Raw genomic sequence first — 23,785 nt, forward strand, 5'->3', positions numbered from 1 at the left:
CCTGGAAACGTCAGCCTTCTCTCATTTCCTCCTTCCCGCTGGTAGAATGCTGACCTGAGAGCTGGAGCTGGAGGGGTGCCAGCTCGAGCTGTGACATGACCAAGGCCACAAAGAGCGGAGCCACAAGGTAGAAGGAACCTCGGTCCCCATGGACTCCATGGAACCAAATCAACTCAGCCATCTTGAGGTAACCACCCCTTGACTTTTACATGAAAGAGAAACACCCAACTTGGTTAAGCCATTATTTTGGGTTCCCTGTCATTTACCGCAAACCAAGTCCTAATTAACATAGTGGTGGAGCTAGAGCTTAAACCAGTTTGACTCCAAAGGCCAAAATTAACCAGTTTGACATGCTGTTTCTACTGTACAACTCTATACCCACATTGGTTCATCTTATTATGATCAGTCTTCCACTCCCTTCATTTGGAGAATCATTCGATAAATATTTACCAAGTGCCAGGCTCTGAGCTAGAGAATAAACCAAGAATATAAATATGGATGATTTGGTCAGTGCCCTCGAGGAGTTGGCAGTCCATCTTGGAAGACAGATGGCTAGGTACATAAATAAAATACAGTGCAACGAGTCCTGTAATTGAGACATGAGCCAAATACTGTGGGAGCACAAGGAGAGGAATGACTCACTGCCTGAGGGTCAGGGAAGATTTCACCAAAGTACAGCAGATGAGCTGCACATGCCGTGGCTGCAAGAAAGTGTGAAGTGTACTTGGTTTTCATACACCAGTACATGTAAACCACTGGCCTCCAATAACCAACCATCTTTTTTCTAGAAATGCAGCCCATTCTCCTTTCTCTGGAATTTTAGACTCGAATTCTTCAGCAGCGGAGACCCTTGTAGCCCCTTGGAAATCCAGACTGTTTTTGTTTGCTGGACCTGCAGCCATGAAGAAAAATGTATGTGGGAATCCTAAGGCCAACCCCCCTCACAACAAGGAAGAACATGGAAGCAGGGAAAGGAAGGCCCTCAGGAGCAGGGCTGGATAAATAAAGATTCTTCAGCATAGCTGTGAAAGCCAGAATGAGTTCTGTCCGTATTTACTCTGTGCTCAGAAATGGTGTTTCCAATGTGACCTTTCTACCTGCAATTCTAACGGTGGAGCTGCTGTCAGTGTTAATAAAGCCCAGACCCAGCTCTCCCTGACTGGAGCCAATTAGAATTACCCGGAGAGGGCAGCCAGGGCAGCCTCGCCGCTAATGAGGGCAGCTGATGTGTTGGCATTGGCTCATTCACCCAGTGATGAGGGGATGGGAAAGCTCACCCAGCCAAGTGGTCCCCTCTTCCCCCCTCCCACTGCCTCCAGTAACTCTGCTCAACTATTTCTTGAGCACCAGCTTTAAATCAAGGCAATGAGCTCTACTGGGGGAAAGAATATGTCCTGGATAATGAGGCTAAGCAACACTTTTCCTCACTCAGCCTATATTTATTAAGCAAACTAGAGCAGTCCCCCCTTATCTGAGGGAATATATTCCAAGAGTCCCAGTGGATGACTGAAACTGCAGGTAGTACCAAACCCTATATATACTATGCTTTTTTTCCTATACATGCATACCTATGAAAAAGCTTAATTTATGAATTAGCATAGTAAGAGATTAATAACTAATAATAAAATAGAACAATTATAATGATATATTAGAATAAAAGTTATATGAACGTGGTCTCTCCCTCCCTCTCTCTCACTCAGAATATCTTATGGTACAATTTAATGGCTCTTCCACTTTAAGCACTTATCACGCACTGTGGCATTCACTTTGTTTTTAACTTTTTATTTTATATTGGGGTATAGCTGATTAACAATGTTGTGATAGTTTCATGTGCACAGAAAAGCGACTCAGCCATCCAAATACATGTATCCATTCTCCCCCAAACTCCCCTCCCATTCAGGCTGTGTGGCATTAACTTTTGCAATTTGAGGTTGGACAGCAAAACTAGTACGAATTTCTTTTCCTTCTTCACAATTTCACGGATAGAAGATTCATTCTTACCGTAGATCTTAGCAACCTCAGCATAGGATTTTCTTCTTTCCTTAAGTGGAGAACTTTCACCTTCTCACTTAAAGCGCTTTGCAACTGCTCTTTGGCATAACCAAACTGCCGGCATCACAACTCTTGCACTTTGGGGCCATGGTTAAGTAAAATAAGGGTGACTTGAACACAAGCACTGCGATACTACAACAGTCATGCTGATAACCGAGATGGCTACTATGTGACTAACGGGCAGGGTACCCTGGACGAAGGGACGATTCGCGTCTCCTCCTCACGGAGGAGGCGGGATGAAGCAGGACACGCGAGACTTCGTCACATTACTCAGAATGGCACGCAATTTAAAACTTACGAATTGTTTATTTCTGGAATTTTCCATTTAGTATTTTCAGACACAGCTGACTGCGGGGTAACTGAAACTGCAGAAAGCAAAAGGATAAGGTGGGGACTACTGTACTGTGTGCCAGGAGAGGTGCCGGGGCAATACGTAATAACAACTAAGATACAGAGGCAAATTTACCATGAAGTTAAAGAAGCTTAAGCTTTAGGGCCTCCCATTAGCACAAGTCCAGAAAGGGATGCTAGCAGTGTTGTACACGTTTTGGTAAACTGTGCAAAAGTGAGCTATTTTAACCACACTTAGTTAAGAATGGTGTCTCTTTCCACTCAGACTCTGTCACATTTCCCTTAGTGCAGGATGACACTGAAGTGGCATTCATGGGATCTGGCTGAGGGCAAGTTAAGTTGGGGATACAACTGGGTTTGCATTTTGTGAGGTGGTTTGCAGTCACTTCTTAAATAAGTTTTTGCTAGCCATCTCAGTGTGGAAATGGCCTCCAGGGATCCTCCTATTGCCCATGGTACCTTCTCATCTGGCACGTGGCACTAAGGAGCAGGGCCAAAGTTCACATCAGATTTGAATGTGTCCTATGGAAACTGGCACTGGAAGTATGTGGGTGGGGAAAGAAACAAGATTTGAATTGCATAGAGCCAAAAGTTAGTCTATGGGAAAGTCTTCCAATTGTCAGATGTGTAAAATTCTAAATGCAGGATTCAGTTCTCACAGATACCTAGTCATATATAGTAGGAATATTCAGTAATAGTTATGCAATTCTATGCTATACTTTTTTTTTATTTTGATGACAATTATGCCAAATAGGACTTATCAAAATATGTTGGTAGGGTATAAACTGTAGCAGTCCTACAAACAGCAAGTATGTCTGGTTTTATGCATGTTTTATGCATCCCAGTCATCAATAATAAATCTAATTTTTATTATGCTGGAAGAAAGACTTACTTCTCTTTCCTTTCTCTATATAGCAAATATCACAAAACTGTTGTTATATAAAGAAGTGATAAAAGAGTATTCGACAAAAAATGCAGCGGAAGAAAGTATTACAGCAGTGTGCTAGGCGGTTAATTAATAAAAAACATTGTATTATTTTTCTGTATCTTGTGATATTTGTGAACATTTTCAGCTTTAAAAGTCTTACAATTTATTATTTCTTTTCTCAATCTAAATAAAGATCCACTTTCACACCTAATTTTGCTTTTGTAATTTTGTATTTCTCTTAAAGAGGGCCCTTCAAATTGTCTAAGTTTCAGGCCCCTCCTACACCCCTGGAGCGTACGGTCATGGTTTACTCCTTGTCATGGTCTCATGGGAAAACTCAATTGCCTCCCCCTGCTCATCATATATGTGATCACTGAATACCAGGTTCTGAGCTAGGGATGGGCACACAGTAGTAGATGAAGCAGATCTTGCACCTTCCTAGGTGTGGAGAGGGAGACACCGATATCAAATAAACTAAATCATACGGCATGCTGCAGGAGAGAATAAGGGGGCAAAACTTCTCAGAGGAAATATTTTAGCTGAGACTGAAAGGGTAAGAGTTGGTCAGATGAAGAATAATAAAAGAACATGGCAAGCGGAAAGAACAGCGTGAGTAAAGGCCCTGGGGTGGTAAGGGCCTGGTGCATGACAGGTATTCAGTAAGTATCAAATTAATTTTTAAAATAAATATTACAATTTGTGCAGGGCCAGGGTGCTATGGGAACATGAAGGAGAGGCACTGAACCCTTGCCAAGGGCAGCAGCAATGGACGGATGAGGAATAAGCGGAAGTTAGTCAGGTTAGAATAGACTTTCTGACTTTCAGAAGAAACAGCATGTGCAAAGGCCCTAGGATTAGAGAGAGATCAGAAAGCAGTTCTGTATGGTTAGACCACAGTGAGCTGGATTTAAGAAGGAAAGTTTGGCTGAGGGAAGGTGGAGAGGTAGAACTGGCAAGGAATGAGGCCAGACATGTAAACCAGAGCCAGACCATGAAAAAGCCTCATAAGCCCTGGTAAGATGTTTGGACTTTATGTTGGTAAGGTGGTTTTAGGAAAGGAAATGACATGCTCAGATCAGCACGTGAGAAAGATTTGGTTGCCAGGTGGAGAGAAGACTGGATAGGGGCAGAGGCAGGAAGTCCAGGCACGAGGCTGTTAGAGAAATGCAAGAGAAGGTGGTGGCCAGAGGTAGTGGCAGTGGGGATGCGGAGAGGCAGACAGATCCCTAGAGGAAGGTTGTGGTACCTGATGCAGTTAGCTGGACAAGGTAAAAGAATCATATTGGGGGCCGGTGCCAGGCTGGTTCCTAGTTCCTCTTCCTTTAGGAAGCTAGCCAATCTCATGGGAGACAGGCTTCTTGTTTACAGTGGAGGGTTTCTTTCCAGTAGCAGGACTGCCTGTGTTCTGCGGTCATCCTGTGCTGCATATCTTCTGTTCACCCCTCGGACCTTGCTCTCTGTTCTCTTGACTTCTCACTGGGCTCGGCCAATGGGAGCTGACAGAAGACTGGAGGGCAGGGGAGAAAGGTCACAGTATTTATTCCTGGTGGCCTCCCTGAGAGGAGGACCCAGACTAGTTATGCCCTTCAGTCTCTCTCGAGACAGCCTTCTCATCTCTACTCTTCCCCTTCCTGGTTTCGGTATTCACTTCCCTTCCCTTAGGACTTAAGGAGGTTACAGCTCCACTGACCAGCTGCGGAATCACCCCAACATCCCTGTGGTTCCCCCACGCCTCATCCACAACTTGGTAAGTTCTTTTAAGTCAGACCACGCCCCCACAAGCCCAACAGCCAGTAAGACCAAGACCACACCCTCAGCCCTTTTCCTGATGACCAACCAGCATCTTCCTGCGCCCCTTGCCCCAGGCCAAGTCCTGCTCCTGCCCGAAGCCTGGAGTTTGGCTCTGATTCCTGGCTCTGACTTCCCGAGCACTGGGCCCTGCCCCGTTCAGCCCCTGTGGTCTTCCTCCAGTGCTGGGGAGACCTGAAGAGCCAGTTATCAAGTGACCAGTGACCAAGAACCCCCTCTGCCTCTACTGAGAAGGCTGACTACACCTGCCCAATCGTTGTTTTCAGACTCACCATCTTCTAGGCTCCCTGATGACCTGTAATCTTCTTTATGTCTGTCTGGATGTATGTGTCTATGTCTCCAGTAATTTTGCCTGTTGCCCCCTCCCCGACCTGGGCGCAGGGACAGTGCACTGTTCGCGCTTTATTCCAGCGCCCAGCCCAGTGCCCGGGACATAGTAGTTACTGGGTAGCTTTTCGTTGACCAACAGGCCAACCGACTGGACTCCCATCATCTGTTGACAGTCTTCCCCCAGATAAGACAGAGCACCACTGATTAGGCTGCAGGCTTCCCGGCTACAAATCTTTTCAGTCTTGCCTCCCGCAGAGGCGTCTCTTCAGCATCGTGACTATTTCCAGCAACTCCTCAGTCATACATTTATAGTATTCTTGTGAGACACTCCCTGGGCCCAAGAAATGTCTTCGTTGGCCCTAAGCACTGATAAGTCCACAGACACTGACTTCACATGTGGCGTGACTCGTTATATCATCACCTTTCATATTAATTAAATCTCAGGGTTTGTTACAGAACATTTCAAAGTCTGCCTGTGTGTCTCCAACTAAATTATAAGCTCCCAGAGGGCAGAACCCACGTTTTATACCTCTTTAAGGTGGAGTTTAGGTGTAAGGTGACTCAGGAAGAGGCATCTAACAATCAACGTGGAATGTGGGGCTGAGGATGAGAGAGGAGGTTGGAGCCAGACACAGATTTGGGATGCAGCTGCCCAAGGGAGAGCTGATACTGGTGGGAGAAGGTGTAACATTGCTTTGAAGAACGCCCACCTTCGGGATGTGGGAGGAAATATACAGCGCAACAAAGGAAAAGACAGAATAATAGGCTTGTGGGAGGTCATGGGAATGTTGCTGACTCAAGTCGATGGGGAGGGGACAGGTCACCGGGACCAGAGGAGGCGGGAGTGAGGAGGGGCTGATCCATATGTCAACTGAGAAGTTGAAGGTGCCTTCGGGGCCCTCATGGTACAGTAGTGAGGGTGGACCACACTACAAGGAGCCAACGAATGAGGAAACCAAGGCAGCGAGTGCAGTTTCAAGAATTAGATAAGGGAAGGGAAGAGAGGGCAGTCACAGGAAAGGGCAGCTTGGCACAAAGGAGGCATTCCATAAATATATCTGTTCATAAAAATGTGTAATCAAAGACTTCCCTGGTGGTCCAGTGGTTAAGAATCTGCCAGCCAATGCAGGCGACGCGGGTTCCATCCCTCGTCCAGGAGGATCCCACATGCCACAGAGCCACTAAGTCCGTGTGCCATGACTACTGAGCCTGCGCTCTAGAGCCCATGAGCCACAGCTACTGAAGCCCACATGCCTGGAGCCCCTGCTCCGCAATGAGAAGACACCGCGATGAGAAGCTCCCGCAATGAGAAGCCCGCACACTGTGTCGAAGAGTAGCCCCCACTCGCTGCAACTAGAGAAAGCTGTGCACAGCAACAAAGATCCAATGGAGCCATAACTAAATAAATAAATAAATGGGAAAAAAAATGAAACTGTAAGTCTCTAAAATAATGAGACTAAGGCTTAACATGACCCAGAACATGTTTTTAAAAATTAAATTAAATTAAAAAGTTTAAAAATGTGTCATCATATGTACATTTGTTTTTATAAACTATATCTGAATATATAGGAGAGATAGAAACAGATTGTGGGCAGAGGTGGAAGAACCATTCGCAATGGAGTGTTGGAAGATGGAGGCAAGCTAGGTCTGAGTAGGAGAGCATGGGATGCAGGTGAGGCCTTAGACTTGGTCAGGAAATGGACATTCCTGGAAGACAGGAATGATGGCATGCAGGGAGGGTAAAAGAAAAAAAAAAAGGATATTTTGCAGTGAAAGGACTGCTTCCCTAGCAAGTTTCCCAAAACATGAAACAACTCCGACTCTTTCTTATTTGTGCAGAGGCATTTAGATGGATTTCAGAAGCTCTTGAGCCTCTTACAGAATGCAGGATTTCTGTCATTGGATTTAAAATGTCTACCATAGAACATTATACCTCTAGCCTGGACAGGGCATTTGAGGGCAAGCTCAGAAAAAGGAGGTAACGCTACCAAAGAGTCCAGAAAACCAAAACGCCTCCTTCATTCCAAGCACGGAGGTCAGTAATAAAAAAGCGTTTAATCCACAGCTTGAATGCAAAGGTTAGAAGAAAGAAAAAAAGCAACCCTGAAACTATATGATGCGCACTCCTTTTTACAAGCCTGACAAAGCAAGCAGGAGACAAATCCCATTTACAAGGACAGTAAAAGCTCGGACTCCTCTCTGACCCAAGCCCTCTCCATGCATCATAAATATTTCCATAGTCATAAATATCACTGATGAGGAGGCAGAATGCTCTTAATAGGCTCCAACGTATTTCACGGTGGAGGCAGCTAGGAAAAATGCACTGAATAAGAAGAAGACAGGGTGAGAGATCTCCTGGGAGGAAATTAAAATAGAATCTTCCACTAGAATGATGCTCCATCCATGTGCTGACTTAAGCCAGGAAAGAACTAGCTGAAGACTCATTGTGAGAAGCATTTTCTCCCACTGGCCCAGGGCCTTTTCTATCTCAGAAATGCCAATTCCCTTCAAGCTGAGTTTTGTGGTGGTTGATTTTGCTGATGATGAGCCACCATAAGGAAGGAAGGGAGCTAACTAGCATTTTTTAAAACTTCATAGAGCAGAAGCAAGAAGAACTACAATCCTGCAGCCTGTGGAACAAAACCCACATTCACAGAAAGATAGACAAGATGAAAAGGCAGAGGGCTATGGACCAGATCAAGGAACAAGATAAAACCCCAGAAAAACAACTAAAAGAAATGGAAATAGGCAATCTACCAGAAAAAAGAACACAGAATAATGATAGTGAAGATGACCCAGGACCTCGGAAAAAGAATGGAGGCAAAGATCGAGAAGATGCAAGAAATGTTTAACAAAGATCTAGAAGAATTAAAGAACAAACAAACAGAGATGAACAATACAATAACTGAAATGAAAAACACACTAGAAGGAATCAATAGCAGAATAACTGAGGCAGAAGAACAGATAAGTGACCTGGAAGACAGAATGGTGGGATTCACTGCTGTGGAACAGAATAAAGAAAAGAGAATGAAAAGAAATGAAGACAGCCTAAGAGACTTCTGGGAAAACATTAAACGCAGCCACATTCGCATTATAGGGGTCCCAGAAAGAGGAGAGAGAGAGAAAGGACCCGAGAAAATATTTGAAGAGATGATAGTCAAAAACTTCCCTAACATGGGAAAGGACATGGCCACCCAAGTCCAGGAAGTGCAGAGGGTCCCATACAGCATAAACCCAAGGAGAAACACACTGAGACACATAGTAATCATATTGGCAAAAATAAAAGACAAAGAAAAATTATTGAAAGCAGCAAGGGAAAAATGACAAATTACATACAAGGGAATTCCCATAAGGTTAACAGCTGATTTCTCAGCAGAAACGCTACAAGCCAGAAGGCAGTGGCATCATATACTTAAAGTGATGAAAGGGAAGAACCTACAACCAAGATTACTCTACCCAGCAAGGATCTCATTCAGATTCAATGGAGAAATCAAAAGCTTTACAGACAAGCAAAAGCTAAGAGAATTCAGCACCACCAAACCAGCTCTACAGCAAATGCTAAAGGAACTTCTCTAAGTGGGAAACACAAGAAAAGAAAAGACCATACAAAATGAAACCCATAACGATTAAGAAAATGGTCATAGGAACATACATATCAATAATTACCAGGCTTCCCTGGTGGCGCAGTGGTTGAGAGTCCTCCTGCCGATGCAGGGGACGTGGGTTCGTGCCCCAGTCCAGGAAGATCACACATGCCTTGGAGCGGCTAGGCCCGTGAGCCATGGCCCCTGAGCCTGCGCGTCCGGAGCCTGTGCTCTGCAATGGGAGAGGCCACAGCAGTGAGAGGACTGCGTAACGCAAAAAAAAAAAAAAAAAAAATTACCTTAAACGTGAATGGATTAAATGCTCCAACTAAAAGATACAGGCTCGCTGAATGGACACAAAAACAAGGCCCGTATATATGCTGTCTACAAGAGACCCACTTCAGACCTAGGGACACATACAGACTGAAAGTGAGGGGATGGAAAAAGATATTCCATGCAAATGGAAATCAAAAGAAAGCTGGAGTAGCAATACTCATATCAGATAAAATAGACTTTAAAATAAAGAATGTTACAAGAGACAAGGAAGGACACTACATAATGATCAAGGGATCAATCCAAGAAGAAGATATAACAATTATAAATATATATGCACCCAACATAGGAGCACCTCAATACATAAGGCAACTGCTAACAGCTCTAAAAGAGGAAATCAACAGTCACACAACAATAGTGGGGGACCTTAACACCTCACTTATACCAATGGACAGATTATCCAAACAGAAAATTAATAAGGAAACAGAAGCTTTAAATGACACAATAGACCAGATACATTTAATTGATATTTATAGGACAGTCCATCCAAAAACAGCAGATTACACTTTCTTCTCAAGTGTGCACGGAACATTCTCTAGGATAGATCACATCTTGGGTCACAAATTAAGCCTCAGTAAATTTAAGCAAATTGAAATCATATCAAGCATCTTTTCTGACCACAATGCCATGAGATTAGAAATCAATTAAAGGGAAAAAAACATAAAAAACACAAACACATGGAGTCTAAACAATATGTTGCTAAATTACCAAGAAACCACTGAAGAAATCAAAGAGGAAATCAAAAAATACCTGGGGACAAATGACAATGAAAACAGGACAATCCAAAACCTATGGGATGTAGCAAAAGCAGTTCTAAGAGGGAAGTTTATAGCTATACAAGCCTACCTCAAGAAACAAGAAAAATCTCAAATAAACAATCTAACCATACACCTAAAGGAACTAGAAAAAGAAGAACAAACAAAACCCAAAGTTAGCAAAAGGAAAGAAATCATAAAGATCAGAGCAGAAATAAATGAAAGAGAAACAAAGAAAACAATAGCAAAGATCAATAAAACTCAAAGCTGGTTCTTTGAGAAGATAAACAAAATTGATAAACCATTAGCCAGACTCATCAAGAAAAACAGGGAGAGGACTCAAATCAATAAAATTAGAAATGAAAAAGGGGAAGTTACAACAGACACGGCAGAAATACAAAGCATCCTAAGAGACTACTACAAGCAACTCTATGCCAATGAAATGGACAACCTGGAAGAAATGGACAAATTCTTAGAAAGGTATAACCTTCCAAACTGACCCAGGTAGAAATAGAAAATATGAACAGACCAATCACAAGTAATGAAATTGAAACTGTATTAAAAATCTTCCAACAAACAAAAGTCCAGGACCAAATGGCTTCACAGGTGAATTCTATAAAACATTTAGAGAAGAGCTAACACCCATCCTTCTCAAACTCTTCCAAAAAATTGCAGAGGAAGGGAACCTCCCAAACTCATTCTCTGAGGCCACCATCACCCTGATACCAAAACCAGACAAAGATACTACAAAAAAGGAAAATTACAGACCAACATCACTGATGAATATAGATTGAAAAATCCTCAACAAAATACTAGCAAACAGAATCCAACAACACATTAAAAGGATCATACACCATGATCAAGTGGGATTTATCCCAGGGATGCAAGGATTCTTCAGTATATGCAAATCAATCAATGTGATACACCATATTAACAAATTGGAGAATGAAAACCATATGATCATCTCAATAGATGCAGAAAACGCTTTTGACAAAATTCAACACCCATTTATGATAAAAACTCTCCAGAAAGTGGGCATAGAGGGAACCTACCTCGACATAATAAAGGCCATATACGACAAACCCACAGCAAACATCATTCTCAACAGTGAAAAACTGAAAGCATTTCCTCTAAGATCAGGAATAAGACAAGGACGTCCATTCTCACCACTATTATTCAACATAGTTTTGGAAGACCTAGCCATGGCAATCAGAGAAGAAAAAGCAAAAAAAGGAATACAAATTGGAAAAGAAGTAAAACTGTCACTATTTGCATATGACATGACACTATACATAGAGAAACCTAAAGATGCCACCAGAAAACTACTAGAGCTAATCAATGAATTTGGTAAAATTGCAGGATACAAAATTAATGCACAGAAGTCTCTGGCATTCCTATATACTAATGATGAAAAATCTGAAAGAGAAATTAAGGAAACACTCCAATTTACCATTGCAACAAAAAGAATAAAATACCTAGGAATAAATCTACCTAGGGAGACAAAAGACCTGTATGCAGAAAACTATAAGACACTGATGAAAGAAATTAAAGATGATACCAACAGATGGGGAGATATACCATGTTCTTGGATTGGAAGAATCAATATTGTAAAAATGACTATACTACCCAAAGCAATCTACAGATTCAATGCAATCCCTATCAAATTACCAATGGCATTTTTTACAGAACTAGAACAAAAAATCTTAAAATTTGTATGGAGGCATAAAAAACCCCGAATAGGGCTTCCCTGGTGGCGCAGTGGTTGAGAGTCTGCCTGCCGATGCAGGGGACATGGGTTCATGCCCCGGTCCAGGAAGATCTCACATGCCACGGAGCAGCTAGGCCCGTGAGCCATGGCCGCTGAGCCTTGTGCGTCCGGAGCCTGTGCTCCGCAACGGGAGAGGCCACAACAGTGAAAGGCCTGCGTACTGCAAAGAAAAAAAAAAAAGACCCCGAATAGCCAAAGCAGTCTTGAGGGAAAAAAATGGAGCTGGAGGAATCAGACTCCCTGACTTCAGACTATACTACAAAGCTACAGTAATCAAGACAATATGGTACTGGCACAAAAACAGAAATATAGATCAATGGAACAGGATAGAAAGCCCAGAGATAAACCCACAGACCTATGGTCAACTAATCTACGACAAAGGAGGCAAGGATATACAATGCAGAAAAGACAATCTCTTCAATAAGTAGTGCTGGGAAAACTGGACAGCTACATGTAAAAGAATGAAAGTAGAACACTCCCTAACACCATACACAAAAATAAACTCAAAATGGATTAGAGACCTAAATGTAAGACCAGACACTTTCAAACTCTTAGAGGAAAACATAGGAAGGACACTCTTTGCCATAAATCACAGCAAGATCTTTTTTGATCCACCTCCTAGAGTAATGGAAATAAAAACAAAAATAAACAAATGGGACCTAATGAAACTTCAAAGCTTTTGCACAGCAAAGGAAACCATAAACAAGACGAAAAGACAGCCCTCAGAATCAGAGAAAATATTTGCAAACGAATCATTGGACAAAGGATTAATCGCCAAAATATATAGACAGCTCATACAGCTCAATATTAAAGAAACAAACAACCCAATCCAAAAATGGGCAGAAGACCTAAAAGACATTTCTCCAGAGAAGACATACAGATGGCCAAGAAGCACATGAAAAGCTGCTCAACATCACTAATTATTAGAGAAATGCAAATCAAAACTACAGTGAGGTATCACCTCACACCAGTTAGAATGGGCATCATCAGAAAATGTACAAACAACAAATGCTGGAGAGGGTGTGGAGAAAAGGGAACCCTCTTGCACTGTTGGTGGGAATGTAAATTGATACAGCCACTATGGAGAACAGTATGGAGGTTCCTTAAAAAACTAAAAATAGAATTACCATATGATCCAGCAATCCCACTACTGGGCATATACCCAGAGAAAACCATAATTCAAAAAGACCCATGCACCCCAATGTTCATTGCAGCACTATTTACAATAGCCACGTCATGGAAGCAACCTAAACCCCCATCGACAGACAAATGGATAAAGAAGATGTGGTACATAGACACAATGGAATATTACTCAGCCATAAAAGGTAATGAAATTGGGTCATTTGTAGAGACGTGGATGCATCCAGAAACTATCATACAGAGTGAAGTAAGTAAGAAAGAGAAAAACAAATATCGTATATTAACGCATATATGTGGAACCTAGAAAATGGTACAGATGAACCATTTTGATAACAGAAATTGAGACACAGATGTAGAGAACAAACGTATGGACAACAAGGCAGTGGGGGGGAATGGTGGTGGGATGAATTGGGAGATTGGGATTGACATGTATACACTGATGTGTATAAAATGGATGACTAATAAGAAAGAAAAGTAAATAAATAAATGTAAAAAAAATTCATAGCAGAATATTTAAAAAATTCATAGCAGGATAGTGGACAAAAAAATGGTAGTGTATTCATACAATTGAATACTATTCAGCAACAAAAAAGATGGACCACTAGTCACACACCATCATGGATGGGTTTCAAAAACATTATGCTGAGTGAAAGGAGCCTTACGTAAAAGAGTACATACTATATAATTCCATTTATATGATGCTCTCTAATAGGTCATTAAGGGTGGGAAAAAAATCCAAACAATGGTGGCCTTTATGGGTCGGGGGAGAGATGAAACGGGAAGGGATGTGAGGGAACTTTCTGTGGTGACGGAAGTGTTCTCTACATCTTGATGGGAGTTTGGATTACACAGGCACTTGCATTTGTCAAAACTCGGTGAAAGTACCCTTAAGATTTGTGTATTCCATTGTATCTAAATTTTACCTCAAATGAAAAAACTAAACGAAGATTGAAATCAAGTTAATGATATGCATGCTGAAGTAATTAGGGGAAAGTGTTCTGACGTCTGCAAATTACACTGAAATGCACCACTAAAATAAAATAGATTCATGGATGGATAGATGGATAAATGTGTGAGAAAGCAATTTTAGTAAGTTGTTAATTGTAGAATTTAGGTGGCTGGTAGACAGCTGTTCCCTGTAAAATTCTTTCCACTTTGCTATGTGTTTGAAAAATTTTGCAATAAAATGTTAGAAACAAGAGTAATGTGATTTTTTTAAAACAGCAAACATTTACTGAGTCCCTAGGTGTGCCAGGTACTTTACATACATTTTCCCAATCCTCATACTATCCTGATTTCACAGACCAGAAGGTTAACATTCAGAGAAACACAGTTTCAGGGTCAGGGATGCTTCTTTGCCCTTCTTTTACGCTTGCCCTCCAGATGCAGGATGTGGCACTTGTAGTTTGGGTAACAAACCCTGTCTTCTGCAGCTGCTGCCTCTGAGACTTCATCCTCAGCCTTGGCTTCTGATTAACCGCTAAGGTGAAGAGAAGTCCTCAACCACCAATCAATCAACACTGTCACAAATATTAATTGAACGCCTACTACATGAAGGAATTCAAGCAAATATGAAACACAGTCTCTGCCTTCAAAGGCTCCCAAAGTATTGAACCTAGCCTGAAGAACTGGACTCTCTGTGTGACTTTGGCACTGACTAGCTGTGTGGCCTTGAACAAGTTACTTCAGCTCTTGGGCTTTATTCTCTTGATCCATGAAATAAGGGCTTGAAATAGACCATCCCTCAGGTTCCTGGCAACCCTCACGTTTCTGTGACTTTTGATCCATAGTAATTTGAAGGGTCATCAGCTGGTCCAGATAGTGTTTGCCAAAGGAATACAGATGAGGGAACTCCTTCGTCGGGGGGAGTGCAGAGAAGTCCCCAGGAAGTGGCGTCTAAGCAGTGCCCATGTGGATGGGGGAGGAGATGGTGTTCCAGTGAAGGAGATGCAAACACCGGGCCTGAAGGGAGGACACACGGGGACTGTGAAGAGGGAGTGTGACTGGAGAGGGGGTTAGTTACCAGGAGCAGAGACGACACCGAGAAAACAGTTTGCGCTTTAACTTCTGAGAAGCAGGACCGCACAAGAGGTGTTAGGCATGGGAAGTATGTGATAAGGTGGTATCTGAGGAAGATTAATCTATTTATTTTCAGTCATGGAAGAAAAGAGCAGCATAAGTAATCACAAATGTCAGATCATTATAAAACCCTGTGGCAGACTCTAGAATACCCTTGATCTGTGACTTTCAAGCTATGATCTTGAGAACATTAGGGCTCCTGGGAAGCGAGGGGAAGCTGAGGGGAGGCAGGGTCCAGCACCCTCTCCCATTCCCGCCTTAACTGCAACAGCACTTTTTTTTTTTTTTTACATCTTTATTGGAGTATAATTGCTTTACAATGGTGTGTTGGTTTCTGCTTTATAACAATGTGAGTCAGTTATACATATACATATGTTCCCATATCTCTTCCCTCTTGCGTCTCCCAACAGCACTGCTTTTATTGGTTTCATATATGGGAGTTCCAGATAAAACTTATTTTGAAATAATTCAACAGACTTCAACTGAACGACGTAAATTAATTACACAAATAAACAGCCAGACAAAGTTGTCAGGAGGGGGTTGTTTGAGGATAAATAATTTGCTGGGCATATGCCTCACACAGCTAACTGAGATGACTCCACATTTCCACCTGCGAGGTGCCAGCTCTGATAAAGGCAAAGAGTCTTAGGAAGAGGGCAGATTTGGAAACGGCTGTGCCTATGCCCCAGGATGTTACTGAAATGTTTTCACTCTGTGCAACATGCATGTGCAGTGGACTTTCAACTATGAAGCCCTGGGGGCGTGACTCAGGCCCAGTCAGCCTTCTGTCCTGACTTGATTCCCTCAGCAGGTCCCAGGGCCTCACTCCCCTCCTGGTAGCTGCCTCCTCCCACCCCTCTCCCTGACTCTTTGTGATGTGTTACCCTAAACAAACACTCAAGAGCTTTTCACTCTGCAAAATAGACCAGGGTAACAAAAACAACAAACCTGGGGAAGTTACACAGGTTCTAGATTCTTGCAGATATAATTTGGTTGGATCTCCTGGCTTTGGTCTTCTCTGCAGGAGATAATAGCTGAAAAATTCTGCCCTCCACATTTATTCTTGGATGGTCTCATCAGTGGTCCCTTCTTTCAGACCTGACTCTTAGATGCCCTCAGGCATAGCATTAGCCCTCCCCTTGTTTCAGGTGCTCCCTGACCCTCTGTCCCACAGAAAAAGGGCCTTCCTCATAGCTGTGTTTTCACCCCGCCACTTTGTGCATGACCTTATGCTATGCCCCCTGGTTATCTAATACTGCCTAAGAAGTCACCCAAAGTTTAATGGCTTAAAAAAAAAAAACAATCATTTATTATCTCTCACAGTTTCTGTTGGTCAGGAATTTGGGAAGGACGCAGGGGGCAGTTCTGGCCCAGGGTCTCTCATGTGGTTGCAGTCATACGTCAGCTGGGGCTACAATCATCTGAAGGCTTGGCTGGGGCAGGAGGATCCATTTCCAAGGTGCTCACTCACCTGACTGCCAAACTGCTGCTGGCTCAGGTCAGGGGACTCAATTCTTCTCCATGTGGGTCTCTCCATGTCACTGCTTGAGTGCCCTCATGGCATGGCAGCTGGCCTCCCCCCAGGCAAGACACCAAGAGACCAAGTCAGATGCTGCAGTGACTTTTACAGCCTAGCCTTGAATGTCATACACTATCCCTCCTACTTATTTACTAGTCACACAGTGACAGACCTGATTCAGAGTGAAAGAGGACCATGCAAGAAAGCAAGGATTACTGGAGGTCATCTTGGAGGCTGGCCCACCACACTATAGAAAGGTCAGAAGAAGAGGACCAGACTCAAGCCATCAAATAGTTCACAACTTAGTTGGGGGTGGGGGAGAAATCTTATATACCCGTAATAGTAGGAGGAAGAAGAAGGAGGAGGAGGAAGGAAGGAAGGAGGGGAGGGAGGAGAAAGAATAAAAAGGCAGGCAGTACATGCCCTGGAATGCAAATTAGGTATGGAGTAAGCAAGACAGATATAGCCTCTGCTCTCTTGAAGTTTGTAATCTAGAGGAAATGGCAGTTTTCGTGTAAATAAGTATCAATAATTGCACTTGGAATAAAATCCAATCTCCTTACCTTGTCCCTGCCTATTCTTTTCCTCTACTACTCATCTCCTTTCTCACTGAGCTTCAACCACACTGGCCTTTCCTCCATTCCTCCAAGAGACCAAGCTCCCACCTCCCACGGGGCCTTGCACTTGCTGTCCCCTAGAATGCTCTCCAGGTCTTTGCACAGCCAGCTCTTTCTGGCCATTCAGGTCTCTGCGCTTAGCTGCCACCTGATCTTTTCTGGTTTTGTCATTCCCTTCCTCCAGCTCAAATGTAAGCTTCGTGAGAATAGAGACTTCGTTAAATCTTCCTCACTGCTGTGCCTCCAGATCTGGATAGCACTTGTTATGCGGTAAGTGATGCATAAATACCGTAATGAGTAAATGCAGTGCCTGCTTTCTGACGAGGTTCTAAAACTGTATAAAATCTTCCTCTAGAATGTTGTAAACTTAAGCTCCAGCCCTGTCTCTTGTCCATCTTGCAATCCAAACCAAGGTTGGTGAATTGCAGGCCTACCTAGGATCTAACCTTGCTGACTCCTTGACTCTGAGCAAATAACATACCTCTGCCACACCTGATCTTCCACCACATCTAGATTCAGTTGATCCAGCCCAGGCTGACTGCGTTATTTGTGTTTTCCCTTGGAGATGGGTCCTCAATTTCTGATTGCCTTTGCTTGGCTTCCTGAACAACTTCCCTCTCTCTCTCCTCCGTGGGAAGGGCCATTCCAGCCTTGTTTTGCTGCACTTGTGTTTTCAGCTTTCCTGGGCTGAAATATCAAAAACAGTTGCTCATTAATATCCCAGCTTTCCTGCTTTTCAGTAGAAACAACATGACAAACAGAAACCCCATGCATATTTATTTTGAAAATATGGTTTTCAATTTGAGAGCAAATGGACACTGCTGGTCTGCAGGTCTTTTCACCTGCTGTGGCGTGTGATTAGTGAGGTCTTTTCCCTCCGGGTGGTGGTGCCAGCTAATGGACTCATGCTCCCTCTGTATGTTTATTTATCTTCAGTTAATTAAAAGTTTGCCAAGTCTTCCTCACTGCCCTTGTTCACAGCAAGGCCAAGAGTTGGCTTGTGGCACTGATCCGGGTTGGCAGCCTGGGTGGGGGAGGCCATCCTATTAAATCTTAATCTAAGAGGGAGATCACGCCTGTGGGCTTCCATCCCTGGGGTTCTCCCGCTGGGAAGTCACAAATCAGTGCCAGAGCTCAGTGCCAGTGGCAACTCTCCCTGCCAGGCCTGAGTCAGCATCAGATGCAATTTTTTGGAACTGTTATTTGACAATAAATTTGAGAATTCTGGGAGATGTCTCTTAAAAACTGGAATGAATTACACACACATCTACCTTGGAAGGGGATGTTAACCATCATGTGAAACTGTATCTTATAAATGATGAATGAGCCAATTTGCCAACATTAATTTTGAAGTTATGGGTTAGGTTAAGACTAGCAAAGTATCCTGTACTTCAGATGTTATGAAACTGTGCCTCCACCAGGACTGGAGGAGGAGATTAAGAACTGAGTTGGCACTCAAGGCCTCCACTGCCCCATTTTTGGAAAGGCCCACAAGTTCGCCTTCCCACCAGCCTCCTCCCTTCAGTCACTGTTAGCTGTGTGCTAGCTTTTGAATCATTTCAGCAGGTACCTTGGCTGACAAACTTGGAAGATAGGAAGAGCTCTCTGTTGTGAGTTGAAGTGTGTCCCCCAAAAAGATGAGTTGAAGTCCTAACCTCCAGGACCTGTGAATGTGACCTTATTTGAAAATAGGGTCTTTGCAGATGTGATTAGTTAAGATGAGGTCATACTGGATTGGGAAGGCCTGATCCAGTGACTGATGTCCTTATAAGAAGAGATCACAGCAAGGTCCTACTGTATAGCACAGGGAACTATGTTCAATATCTTGTAATAACTTATAATGGAAAAGAATATGAAAAAGGTAAGCCTAAAACTAACCCAACGTGGTAAATCAACTATACTTCAATTAAAAAAAAAAAAGAAGAAGAAATAAAAAAGGAAGAGATCACAGAGACACACAGGGAGACCGCCATGTGATGTCTGAGGCACAGACTGTAGTGATGCATCTACCAGCCAAAGTGTGCCAAGGATTGCCGGCAGCACCAGAAGCTAGGAAGAAGCAAGGGAGGATCCTCCCCTAGAGCCTTCAGAGAGAACACAGCCCTGCCAACACCTTGGCTTTGGACTTACAGCCTCCAGAACTGAGAGGATAAATTTCTGTTGTTTTAAGTCACAGAGTTTGCAATACTTTGTTACAGCAGCCCTAGGAAACTTATACATAATCTACTCCTGGCCCTGCTGCTGCATGCCTCAGCCAGCTTGCATCTCTGCTGAACATTTTTTTTTTTTTTTTTTTGCAGTATGTGGGCCTCTCACTGTTGTGGCCTCTCCTGTTGCGGAGCACAGGCTCCGGACGCACAGGCTCAGCGGCCATGGCTTACAGGCCCAGTCGCTCCGCAGCATGTGGGATCTTCCCTGACAGGGGCACAAACCCGTGTCCCCTGCATCGGCAGGCAGGGCTCTCAACCACTGCGCCACCAGGGAAGCCCTCTGCTGAGCTTCTTGATAGGCTTGGTCACCCTTGCTCCTTTCACTTTCTGAGAGGTCTTATACAGTGAAATCCCAACTTGCTAGAAGGATTTTAGAAAGTGGGAAGTCAGGCTAAGAAGAAAACCTCATCACATCTCAAGTCTTGCGGATGATTTTTGAAACATCTCAGTCCAACTTCTTGTCCAACTAAGTGGAGGTGAGTAAGCACAGTAAGATGGCTCATTGACAATGGAGGATGTCGCCCTGCTTCGGGGGTCATCACTCTAAATTCAGGTCTCCCTGGTTGGCATCACAGATACAGAGAGAATAAGACGTTGGCATAAAATTGTACTGACCCCAGCACTTATTCTGGAAACTGAATTTTTACTTTCACATTCCTGACTATCTCTTTGTCTCTTCTAAAAGCTGAACGTATAACGACAACAAAATTAGAAAAAGTTAGATTGAGAGTTCAAGCTAGGTGAATTTCTAGTAAACAAGATTCTATAATATTCTGTTGTAGCTGTGGGAAGGGATATTGAACTTGAGGTCAGAAGACTTGGACTTGAATTCCAGCTCTGCTCATCCTCACAACAACCTGGCAAGGCAAGTATAATTATCCCCCAATTACACATGGCAGGATGGACTGAGGCTGCCCCCATCCCCTCTCCAAAGAGACACACTCAAGAACCAAAAATGTGTCTTCTGCTTGGTCTTTACTTTGCTGAGTGGGGCTCACCTGCTGAGGGTAGAGACGAACTACTCCCGACAACAGAGAGAGTTTTTTAAAGTTATAGAGGTGAAAAGGAGAGAGCAAGAAAATGATTGGCAGGGAAGAGGAATTTGGGAGGATGGTTGGAAAAGAAAGGTATCTGATGGAGAATCTGATTGTGTCTATTATGTAGTGTGTGATCTGTGTCTTTTTCCCTTTGTCCCCCAATAGATTTCTAACTAATGTGTTATGGAGTTGAATCTGGTTTGGGATGTGGGCATTTGATGAGGAATGGAGACCACCCATGAGAATCCAATCATCCCAGGGCTACAAGGGAGCTAAAGCTCAGAGAGCTTGAGCGCCTTGTCGGGGTTACACAGCCTTAGGTTCTGAAGTCAGATCTGTCTGACCTCACATCTATGTTCTCTTGTAACATATGGCTTGTTCTCATGGTGAACTTGCCAAACTATTTCATACCCAAGAGGTAGTACAGGTTGAAAATTTAAATATTCCAAAATTATCTGTGTAAATGCCCTGGACAACAAACAATAATGGCCTATTCATTGTAGCTTTCATATAGCCAGAGCTTTGCTGTTTCGAGAAATGGCCTCTGTTTATTGAGCGTTTACTCAGTGCTAAACCCTTTCCTTCGCATTTTATGATCTAACCTTCCGAGCAGGTCTGAGAGGTAGACATTTTTATCCCTATTTTACAAATGAGGAAATATTAAAGAGTGACTAGACCAGGTCACTGTTGGAAAGCAGCAGACTAATACCTAAACACCAAATATCATATAATTTACTTTCTCAGTAGATAATACATGCACATAGTACAACGTCTACCAAGGAGAAGGCCAACAGTGAAAAGTTAGAGCCTCTCTCTCCACCATCCCCCAGAGGCCCTGTTCCCTTCCCTGACACCCTCACATGTCCTTCAAAGACATCCTTGGTATTTACACATATGACCACCGGTGCCTCCCTCGGGGAAAAGAACGTTTGAAGTTAACCCAAGGAAACAGTGCCTTCCCTCAGCCCTCTCTAAGCTTCAGTTTAAACCTCTGGAGCTCAATACCCAAGTGGAGTGTGTTTTCATGTTTTCCTGGGGGCTGGTGAGGGGTACTGAACAGAGCACGTGGTCTGGAAGCTGATAGGATCAAGTTCAAGTTCATGCCGAGGGCAGGCGACTTGACCTCGCTAAACCGTTTCCACACCTGAAACTGGAAGCAAGCATGCCCACCTCCAAGGGCTGCGGTGAGGATAATATAAGAGAATAAAGGTAAAACATCAGGCGTATCTGGCGTCCTCCCTCCCTCCCTCCCCTCCTGAACAAGAGCCTACCGTTTTCCTGATGCATCTCTAAGAATACAGAGAAAGGGAAGAGCAAACTCCCCAAATCTACATGCAGTTTAGTGATCAGCTTTGACCTAATTCTACTTCAAAGCATTTCCTTCTCTTTCCTAACCTCCCATGACCTCCCACCCAGCTGCCAAGTATAGAGAATACATGAAAACTTGGGCCCAGTGGGGACCTGGAATGTTAAAGCTTTTGAGAAAACAGCTGTTTGTTTGTTCATTTATTACCATGTTTTTACCCCTGTCTCATTTGATCACAAGAGCCTGTGGGGAAGAATAATAATCCGCTGCACTTAGACCAGTCTACACAGGGATCTTCCAGCCTTGATTTCACACTACAGCAGCTCTGTGAAAGGGGCAAAACTGCAGCTCAGAGATTAAATGCTTTGGCTAAGAGGAGCAAGGCAGAAATAGGGCTAGAACCCAGGTCTTCACTGATTTCCTTGCCTTTTGTTGTCTCTAGCAGTTTTTTGTGTGTAATCGCTACTGCATCCGTTAGGATGCATGTGGCTGCAAGCAACAGAAAATCCAAGCCACACTTGCTCATGTAGCTGGAAATGCAGAGGTTGGGTGGCTTCAGAAGCAGAGCAGGACAGTGGCTCTGTGCTCCTTCTGCTCCTCTCTTATTTCTTCCCTCCTCCATGTATTGGCTTCATTTTCAGGCTGGCTTCCCTCATGCCAAAATGATTTATTGCACTCCAAACACCACACCAACACATCACAATGTCCAGAGGAAAAGAGAGTCTCTTCTTGTGTCTGTCTAATGCATGAGGAAGATTCTTCCTAAGAAGTCCCAACAAACAATGCTGCTGTGCCTCATTTTCTCAAACTGGAGCCAAACTTGTGGCAGAATCTGTCATACTTGTTACCACTCTGGCTCTTTTGAACACTCATCCTTCATTAGCACAAGTTTAAAATCTTTAGCCCCACCTCCCCAAGGTGGAAGCCAGATTTTGCTCTCCTGACACAGACACAGGACTTTTACTGCAGCTAGTGATACAAGAAGAAAAGTACAGAGCCTGCTTCTCCTCCCTCCTCTCTCCCTCCTACAGTGCAGGCATCAGAGGTTGCAGTAAAGTTGAGCTCCTGGCACAGAAGCTGCTGGGGTACAGTCTGCAGCACCCGCATCCAGAGCTTGGTGGTGGCAGCAGTTTTCATGTAGCTCTGCACTGTGGAGCGGTTTGGGCCAGCTTGGTCTGGATCCTGGCTCTCCAGCTCTCCTTATGATCGTGTGAGCCACCCATTGTCCTTTTAATAAATTTGTAAAGTGCTGAATCACCCAGAGTCAGCTTCTGTTATTGCAGCTAAGAGCCTGACTGATCCACACACCCGTTCCTGAGCACATGGCTGGGGCTGGACCCGTGCTCTCTGCTGACCAGCACATACCTGAGTTCCTGAACCAACAATGGTGGTGAGAGGGTTGGGATAGCCCTACACCAATCAAGACCAGCTCCGAAGTTCGGGGTGAGATCAGTTCCGCAGGAAGCACAGGAGGACGTGTGCGAAACCTATGTAAAAATTGGGATTTGTGAGAGAGGGAATGGATGCTTCATGGGCAGCCAACAATCTACCAAGCCCTGCCGTGAGAGGCTCTGCAGCTAAGTATGTTCACCCTCACAACACTCCATAAGGTAGGCGTCATCCCCATTTTAGGGACGTGGAAACAGGCATGGAGACATTAAGTACAGGATGATAGAATTTTATTTGTTGGTTGGTTTTGTTTTTTTGAAATTAATTAATAGACTTTTTTTCTTACAGAAAAATTGAGAAGTACAGAGAATTCCCCCTGACTGTTTCCTCTATTATTATTAATATCTTGCATTAGTATGGTACAATTGTTAAAACTGATGAGCCAATATTGATACATTACTATCAACTAAAGTCCATACTTTACATTAAGGTTCACTCATATCGCATAGTCTGTGGGTTTTGATAAATGTGTAATGATGTATATTACCATTACAATATCATACAGAATAATTTCACTG

The 23,785-nt window shown here is 43.5% G+C and overlaps 1 long non-coding RNA gene across 2 annotated transcripts; it reads right to left on the minus strand.

Moving 5' to 3' along the window:
• Nucleotides 1–209: 209 nt before the first annotated feature.
• Nucleotides 210–23,466, minus strand: LOC125964610 (uncharacterized). Of its 2 annotated transcripts, XR_007477784.1 has the most exons (4): nt 23,184–23,466; nt 17,747–17,952; nt 16,601–16,698; nt 210–4,838 (listed from the first exon to the last, which is right to left on the minus strand). It is a non-coding gene; the product is annotated as an uncharacterized LOC125964610 (long non-coding RNA). The 2 variants fall into 2 exon arrangements; XR_007477783.1 differs by lacking the exon at nt 210–4,838 and having other exon boundaries at nt 15,470–16,698; nt 23,184–23,461.
• Between the last annotated feature and the right edge of the window lie 319 nt (nt 23,467–23,785).

The sequence above is a fragment of the Orcinus orca genome, chromosome 1 (assembly GCF_937001465.1).
Source record: "Orcinus orca chromosome 1, mOrcOrc1.1, whole genome shotgun sequence".
NCBI lineage: Eukaryota > Metazoa > Chordata > Mammalia > Artiodactyla > Delphinidae > Orcinus > Orcinus orca.